Source organism: Passer montanus, unplaced genomic scaffold, assembly GCF_014805655.1.
Source record: "Passer montanus isolate IOZ18808 unplaced genomic scaffold, ASM1480565v1 scaffold54, whole genome shotgun sequence".
NCBI lineage: Eukaryota > Metazoa > Chordata > Aves > Passeriformes > Passeridae > Passer > Passer montanus.
This window is the reverse complement of record NW_024370374.1, coordinates 4,321,188-4,330,565: the sequence shown is the minus strand read 5'-3', so window position 1 is coordinate 4,330,565 and position 9,378 is coordinate 4,321,188. Positions and strand designations below refer to the sequence as shown.

Sequence of the window (9,378 nt, the reverse complement as noted above, 5' to 3'; positions counted from 1 at the left end):
AATGCCTTTAAGTACTGTATTTGCTTCATATAGTGTGAATTATGATGTATTCCTTCTTGCTGCTGTGTGGTTTTGGTGGTGTTTTTATTTATTTTTTTTTTTCAATAGTTACATTTTTGAAAGAGGATTTAGGTTGAAGGTTGTTACTTTATTTATAGACTACCTTGAGATTGTTCTTTTGGCTTTCTCTCTTCTCTTGCTTTGGAAACATGAGTGGCATAAGAAAGGCTGACTGAATGACACCTCAGCTACTGCTCTAGTCCTTATCCGAGGAGAGACCTTGAGCAGATGTCTCCAGCTATTTTCAGGTTTCTGGAGTCAATGGGGTAGTAGCCTAAAGGAACAAATGGTGGAACTAGTTGAAAAAGTGTCTTCCTCAAGTTCTTCCTGGCTCAGATGCCAGAATGGAACAAATAAGAATTGTTCTTGCTGGGGTGTAGCTGGACTTGGCTTGATAGGTGTCATATTTCAAAGAGCAGGCATGTCAACAGTTGATAAAATGCTGCCTTACTTTTCAAATAAACAGAAACTCTTCTGTGTTTAGCTCTTGAAGGGAAGAATGGAATACAATGATATAATATGTAAACCCCATGTTAGCCTTTTAAATCTGAGGTTACAAACTGTCCTGAAAATTTCTCAGAAAAGTTACGTTTTCTTTCACAGCATGTAGAATTTTTGAGGGCCCTGTTTTCTTCTTGCCTGCTCGAAGCCTGAACTTACAAATTGCTGCGGCTGCAATCACACAGGACCTTGCCTGTCCAAGCCACTGTCTCAGTGTCACTTGGTGCTCCAGCAGCATTGTGTCCCAAGGACAAAGTCCCCTGCTGGGCTCCAGTTTCCCTTCTGGGGAGGCACACTACCTCTTGGTGGCGTAGGAACACTCCGGGTGAAAATATGTTTTGCTACAAACCATGCACAAAATGCGTTTAAACCCTTCAATGGATTTTAGATGAGACTCAACATACGTGTGTTATGCAGCAGGGAATGACTGATGGTGGAATGGAAAGCATTAAAGAAATCCCCTGCCATCTGGTATTGTTGATAGTTTGCTGACATGATGACTTGCGGATTCCTGTACATGTTGCCTTTGAAAAGATGGGTAAATATTTCTCTCTGCCATTATCATTAAAAGCTGTAAATATGTTTGGGAGGAAGAGTACAACCAAGATCAGTTATGTGCAGAGGGAAAAAAAAAAGTCAAGATCTACTACAAAATAACCTGTAGCTGTGATCTATGAACAATTACAGCTTCGAGAGTTTTTCTTTTGCTGACCATACTTGGTGTGTACTACTTGCTTAACACTATTTTACAAATGAGATCACATGAACTTCAATTTTTGTTACTACACTTTCAGCAAGTGCTGTTCTGAGTTAATAAAAATGTCTGTAGTGTCTCTGGCTAAACCAAACATAGCTGTTCACACCACAGAAAACAGGGTGTAAGGGATGGAGTTTCATAGTCCATGGTGAAGATCTTCTGGTTTTGATTGTGTGAGCCATTATAATGATTTTACTAATTAATCACAAATGAACAGGAAGATGTCTGGTTCAGATAGAAAACATATTTTAGAATTCCAGTTTTATGGTTTTTGCTGCTTCATGCCTGGCCTTTTGTCCCAGTGTACAGGTGCTCCCCAAGGCTTGGGGCAGGCATGGGGTGATGCTGCTCCCATGGGTCCCACCTCTGTGGTCTTGAACTAGCAAGTGGGCTTCAGTTCACCTCAAAACAGCTGAAAGATCACTACTGCAGCTCCTTTGAGCCAGAGAGGGGAAAAGCTTTGTTGTGGTTTGACACCACCAAACACCGGGCACCATGGAAACCCCTAGCTCACCTGCCCTGCCACAGCTGGGCACAGGAGAGAAAATTGAGCAAAGAGTTAATGAGTTGAGATAAGGACCTGAAGAAAACACTCCAGGGGCAAAACAGGCTCATCTTAGAGGTACAAAGTGAATTTATTACTAACAAAGTCAGAGCAAGATAATGCAAAAACTCCTTATGTTTTTGTATCCTTATCCTTTCATTTATCGATATATGTGTACATATACATATTGCTTACCAACCCATTTTCTTAAGTATTTAGCTTCTTTTTCATGCTTTTAAATATTTAATGTCCTATAGTTTCCACTCTTTTTTCTTACCCTTAGTAAACTACAGTCTGTGTATTTGGATCTTACTCAATTCTTCAGCCTTACAAGATGTAAGTAGCTTGCATGTCATGAGTGCTTTTAATCAACTTTTTCTTGTAACTACAAATGATATTCATGTAGCTTAATTTTATTTTACTCTCCAAATGTGTCTGTCTTTTGGTAGATACTTACAGGAGAAATGGCATTGGAGAGATGCACGGGAGGTTTTTGCCAAGACATTGCAGAAAACTTGAAAATTGGAAGTTAACTTCCTTTCTGATTTCCCAGCACCACACATGGTATCAATCCAGCCAAATTTCTGCTGGAAGCAGACTTACCCAGATCAACCCCAGCCCTACCAGTGGGCATCCTCTTGTCTGTTTGGCTGCTGGAGCCTGGTGCTGTCAGAATGCTTACACAACCCCCTCAGCTGAGTGTAACTCACACCGGGCACAACTCCTCAGGAAAATTTCTCAATGCCTTTGGCATGTACATATCAATGCTTTTGCTTTAGCAAAGCAGCTGGGTGGCTCATGGCCAAGAATTGAAGGATGTAGAAGCTGCCATAGCTGTCTGTGATAGTGGGAGTGCTATGTCTCATACAGAGTAGAGTAAACCTCCCAAATTCCAGGTGTCTCCTATCTACCAGATGTTTCTTTTTTTTATCCTATAGAAGTTATTCTGGGAGCCACTGCTTTGTATAAATTATTAAATGTTTGTCACAGCAACAATTTTCACTCAGCTGGAATGACGTGACATCAAATACCCTCCCTGTGGTCACATAAATATTCAATCGGTGTGAAATAGGCTTTGGGAGAGCAGAGATTTGAATTATTTCTTATACTTTCCAGAACCTTCATCGTGATACTTTGGTACTGGTAGATGCAGTTCCATTAACAACCAAGGAAAAGGGGAGGAAAACCTAGGACTGAATGCCCAGGTATGGGTAGGATGCAGACAGATAAATCCAAGGCCAGAAAGGCTCAGAAAATAAACATTTGAGGTTTTTAAAATTTTAATATCCCTAATATCTTATCTCTCCCTTACTCTGCTGATTGTTAAAACAGGGCCTTGTTGATCCCTAGAGGACAAAATTCATGGATCAAAACAGTATGCAGTTTTAAAATTATTCTTTTCAATTACTTGTAACTGGATTATTTTCTAGTTTCAGCAGCGTCTGGTTAAAAAAAAAAAAAAAGAGAAAAAAATTTGGAGTAGCTCCTGCCAGCCACTGCCTTCTGCAAGCAATAGTCTGCTTCCTAGCAATTGTAAAATCTATATCCATGTTATTGTCACATTACCTCTGTACTATCTCTGTTGCTTTCTCTATCCAGGCCTGTAAAGGAGGCTACATCAATGCACTTCATGGGTGCTTCAAGTCCTGTCTCTGACCTTTTCTGAGGTGCATAAATCCATCTCTGTGCAAAATACGCCCTAGGTGCCAGCCTGATACAGCTCCACAAGCACAGAGTTCGTGTGAGCAATCCCCTGGGAGGGAGGAAGAACAGTACCTGTGAGCTGTGTTCTGTGAGCATTCAATTTTCTTTATTTTTATCAGTCATCCTGGTGTATTCTTACACTGAAAGAAATACCCCATGGCATAAATAACTCAGATAAATAATTTAACCGATTTATCTGAAATAAATCTAAAGCTCTGCAGGCAGTTGCAGCATGCTTCCTTTTCCTGATGTCTCTCCCAAAATCATCTTCTGAAAGCATCAACATAAAGCTGACAAGTGCCTCATATTCAAACAGTTATTACCCAGAGGCATCAGCAAGCATTTTCCTCCCACCATCCTTGAGCACTGTTTCACACATTTTATTTCTCCAGTCCTGACAGAATGACAGAAATAAAAGGCAGAAAAAGGTTCAACCATCCAAGGCCACATTCCTTGTTTACCTCAGGTTTTCACCTGCTGCTCTGTTCTGCAAACACAGGCTCCTTTTTGCAACATAAACACTTTCACCAGCTTGTCTCCTTTCCTGCAGAACAATTCCTCAGGGTCAAGATGAACTAATGTGTGTTATTACCATTTTTCCTGTCAGACACCACCAGGGAAGAGGTCCAGGTAATCATAATGCTTGTTGCAATAGGAGTTATTGTATTTTTTTTTTGGGTATGCATTCTTAACCAGACAGTCAGTTTACAGAGAGTATGATGGGATTTTTCTTTAAGGATGTGGAGAAGAAAAAAAGGTGATGGCAGAGCTATATAACTTTTAAAGGAGCAGTGAAAAACTTCAACTCTGTGTAATTGTCAAGCTAGATTTGTTCTCTTTGGGTTATTCAGCAACATTTTGCTCAAAACATGAATATACTATGTATGGTTTTATAAGTTTTCTTTTTTCTTTTTTCCTTTTGCATTGAATTTTTCCATGAGCCATCAGCAAATAGGAAATTGATTTATATCCACTAAAAATAATAACTACGAGGTTCTCTACACAGAAGTAGTGTGAAGGTGATCCAAGACTTGACTGTCAAAACTGCACTAAGCAGCAACAGAGGGTTAATCTCTAAACCAAAGAGCTGACTACCCAGGAGACCAGATCTTCTTAGCGACAAGACATTTTTTTCCTAATTCTAGGAAGACATGCTTATATGGCAGCTTTTTTAAAAAAAAACAACGTAAGTTTAGACTATGCAGCTAAGGACTATGTCAATGTCTTGTTTCTAAAAGCATCTGGCACTGTAGTTCTTGAAGCTCCTTGTACTAAGAACATGATACTCAAGAAACAATGGGCACATTTGCAGAATAGGTCTACACTGTGAAACTGAATTAGATGATGGATAGTTTTGTCACTGACAATGCTTTTTATTAGTCTAGCTGATTATTTTCTTCCTTACTTGAAAAATGAGGCTGTGATTCAGAAATACATTGCAGCAGTTTGACAGCTGGTACTGCAGAGTTAGAGGAGAATAATCTTTCTTGCAGTTTGCTTCAGATAAAATGTGAAATAAGAAAACTGAGATGCGTAACAGAAGAGAAAAATATCACAATATAGAAGCTTTCCTACCTGAAAAATTTGTATAGGTATGTAAATTGGATGCTGCTATTAAAATTCAGTTTTCCTCTACACCCATTTCTTGACATTAGTGTTTTCTTTATGATCTTTTTGCATTGATATAAGGGTTTTTAGCAATGAACAATTCACTCATTTTTTTCACTTCTTTATAAGTATGTTCCAAGGATTCCAGTGTATACCAGGCACAAGAATGAGGAACACTTTAGAATTTGTTTAGTGTTTGACCCAAATATTTAACAACAAAATGGAGTTTCTTTGCTGAGGAAAATGAAATTTTACTAAAAACATGGACTGTAAAGTTTCTTTTTGTTTCTCTTTCATGTTAGCTTGATAAATTGATCTCATACTGCAAAAGTAACCCCATTCAGGGAGATGATCAGGATGCAAACATGAATGTATGAAAGTAAACTATAAGCTTTAAAGGAAGCATGCAATTGCAGAGAGCTACAGAATTGAATCCCAAACATTTTATATCAGTCAGAAACCACAGTTCTATGGATTTAACAAAATTCTATCTATACCAGCAGAAAATGTCTCTTAAATTACCATAGAAATGAAATATTAAAAAATGGAAATCAGTGAGATTTCAAGAGTTTGTGTCTTAGCAACAGACAGTAAAATCTTTATCGATATGTTGTTCAGATTTTTAATTAACCTACTACATACTTTAGCAAATCTGCTTTCAGACCTTCTCCACAGTGACTGACAGCTTCATTAGAGGATCATTATGTTACTCTCTATGGCAAAATTCTCACTGTTGTCAGTAAGATAAAAAAATTTGGAAACAACATTACTGCAAATATTGAAAAGATGATTTTTGCATTGCAGAACTTTAAGTAGTACAGAACCGCTCTTCTTGAGAGGTGGACCCAACAATTCTGTAAACACTAGTTTTTCATACTATTTAAATGTTTTAGATAAAAATTGATAACAAAATAAATAAATTTGGGCGCTGCTATAAATATTTAACGCTCTTATTCAGACATTTTACACTAAAGAATCACCGTCTCAAAATCTTTCTTGCCAATTCATAAGAAAATGTACTTCACAGAATTTTAGACATTAGTATGTTTGAGAAAGGATATTTAATATCATCTTGCTGTTTTGTCCTTTGAAAAGCTTCATAAACATATAGTCAACAAAATCCTTCATTGTAGATATGCAAAATTACCTTGATGATTTAATTACAATTTGAAATTGTGTGTCTACTTCCTGTTTGGAATCAATCTGGTTCCAACTCCCTTGAATTTTATTTTTATTACATCCTTTATTATAGCCCTTGCAGGTCCAACCTCCTGTTCTGCAGCTTTTCCATTGCCATCACCAGACTGGGTCAGACACAGCCTTGTCAAGGCATGTTTGAAAACCTTCAAGGACAGGTATTTCACCTCTTTTTGGGTTACATGTTCTGATGATGTATCACCAATGCTGTAAAATTCCACTCTTTCCTAGTGCTCAGTCTGAGTCTCTCATGCCATCATGTGTGGCTATTGTCACTACCCAGATCGTTTAGTACTGCAAAGGGTTTATTACTGTAACCTTTGCAAGTGGTTTCCCAGTAGTGGTAGGCTCCTGGAACTCCTTATTTTTAATATTAAATGAGCCTCATTTATTCAACTTCTCACAGTTTATTTACTGTAGACCCTTGACCTTCTTGAGTAGCACTTTATGGACCTTTTCCAATTTTCCAACACCTTTCCTGAATTGAGAGGGCGTGAAGTAGGAAAGCCAGTCACAAAACTGCAGGTACAGCTACAGTCATGCCAAGTAAAGGCAATTAATACCACTTTCATCTGCTGGCTCCATTTCTCCTAAGGTTTCTTTATTTATGATGCAAGTGCACAGTTGGCTGGTGTTCAAGGTAGTGCTTCCCATAATGTTCAGGTCCTTTCTGCTAGAGCTGCTGCTCAGCATGAATTGATGCATGGGGATTTTTCAGGGGCAGGATTTTGCACTTGCTGAACCTCATGAGTTTCTTTGGAGTACGTTCCATTTTCTTTCTGGGCAATAGTTAACACTGGCTGTAGTCAACTTTTGAGGTGGCTATATTTCTTAAGGAAATAATTGGCATAAGACACAACACAGGTGAATTAGGTTTTAATTTACGGTTCTATTTTATTTGACTTTCTGAAAAGCACTGTGGAAATACAAAAATTAATTTAAAGCATTACGTCTTTCTCATAGCCTGTTCTAGTGGTACAACAACACAGTCCTCCTGTTCTTAGAATTTCGAAGTTTTACAGATCTCAAATAATACAGATTTTCACAAGGCTAGATGTATTATGATGAAGCAAGAACAAATCTTATTTTCTTATCTCTTCTGACAAAGACTACCTCATGAAAAAGGATGTCTATCACAGAGAATTAATCTCACTGTCAAAACTAAAAACCTAAAACTTAGGTTAAAAAATTCAATATGATCAACCTTAAGCCTTTAAGTCATGATTTTGGTTCTGTTGATTGTCAGGGTAGAAGACTTTAATCTAGTTCTGTTTGATCCTGATTGCTCTGTCTTTCATTGGTTTTAGAAACAATTTATAAGAACTTACACAGAGATAAATGTGAGACATAGCATAATATAATTAAATATTTCATTAGACAGTGCTTCTGAGAGTAATTTTTATTTCAATGTGCATATGAAGCCTAAGAAGGTATGCATTTCTTATATATCTTAGCCATCAAGTCTTAATTTTTCTGTTCTCTGCCCTCTAAAAAGATCTTCAAGCTCTCCTTATTTACCAAAGAACTATATTTCAAGATCCTCATATGATCATATTTTACAATTATTAAGTTTAGTCAGTTGACAGTGTGAAGGATTTAAAAAGTGAATTAATAACCTTTGTAGAGGTATTTTTTTCTTCTCTTTTGCAGACCCTAGCCTCAGCTGTCTTATCCATAGTTTCATGCATACATACCACCTACTGTTAGAAATAGAGCTTTGTAATTATAATGTAAATAATTTATAATTTTCTAGTCTCAGCATTTAATCCTGTACAGGGTTTCTGAGCACTGCCTTACCCTGGCTTCCTCTTCTGTATTATGTCAGTGAAATGTACTAGTGTCAGTGAAATCTGCTTGACTTCAGGGGTTCTGTAAGTCCTTGTGGAGGACTGTGGACCAGAAATTAGGATGGCCCTGAGTACCAGGCAGCTGACAGCCTCTTTTCCAAGAGTGAGTGTGATAATCTCTTTCATCTGTAATTTTGCTTATGAGCCCCTCTTCTTCCCCTCTGCATTTTGGAATTACTATCACTGGAGAGCCAGTGATGGCCCTCCTTGGTTTTGTGCTGCTGAGAGAAGGAGCATAATGTACACTGCTCCTCTGCTTCATAGGCAAGTCAAAAGATGTCAGCCAAGGTTTCCTGAAGAATAGATCTGCCCTAGAACCTGACCAAGGTTTAGACCATTACAGTGGAAGAACTACATTTCATTCTTGCTACATCTGCAGATTGCATATGTTTATTGAGCTTATAGTTTTTATTATGCTCTCTGTTTTTCCTGGCTGGCTTTCAGGGTATAGATTTGGTTTTAATCTCTATGAATCCACTCTGATGTCTACATTAAAGCTTGAAAGTAAACAACAAAGATTTTGTTCTACCTCTTTTTTTAGCTTGCTTTTAGTTTGCCAGAACTTGTTGATCAGCAAGAGTCAGCTGGCTGGCTTATTCTGCCGTGCAACATTTATAGTGCTGTATCTCAGCAGGAAAAAGCTGTTCTCAGAAGCTTTTCTAAAATTGCAGGAGTGCAGAGGAATGCCTCATCTGTTACCTTCACTGTGCAGACAGCCACTGGAGACCAAAAAATGAGTAAGATACAAACTATAGCACTATAGCTTCTGCATATTTTCTTAAACTAACAACAAACCTTCTGCAAATGTTGCAAACCAACCCGAAATGTGGTCAGTTATCCTGAGGAGGTAAGTTTATTTTTTTCCCCCGTATGGTACCAATTGGATGTGTCAGCTGCATGTTATGTAAGAGCAGTCTCTGTTGTACTCTAAAAAAAGTGCTGGGGAATACCTCGCCAGTTTGGATGCAATTTTTATTTTGCCTGCCTTTCTACATGCATGGATGTTTTGGTTTATATACTGCTGTTTAATATGTTTTCATAGTGGAAGAACATTCTTACACAAAAAAAAGTGTGTATCCATCTTATTTGCTTAACTACACTGATACAGACAAAGTAGTACAATTTATAGTACAGACTGTAGTATGGGGTAGCAATTATGT

General features: G+C 37.8%; 1 protein-coding gene across 1 annotated transcript in view; it reads left to right on the top strand.

The window, feature by feature from the left end:
- The first annotated feature begins 8,872 nt into the window (after positions 1-8,872).
- ANO3 (anoctamin 3) overlaps positions 8,873-9,378 on the top strand; it is an 88,125-nt gene continuing 87,619 nt past the window's right edge. The window contains exon 1 of the mRNA XM_039725123.1: positions 8,873-9,065. The gene's annotated coding sequence lies outside the window, so the exon portion shown is untranslated. The remainder of the gene's footprint in view (positions 9,066-9,378) is intronic.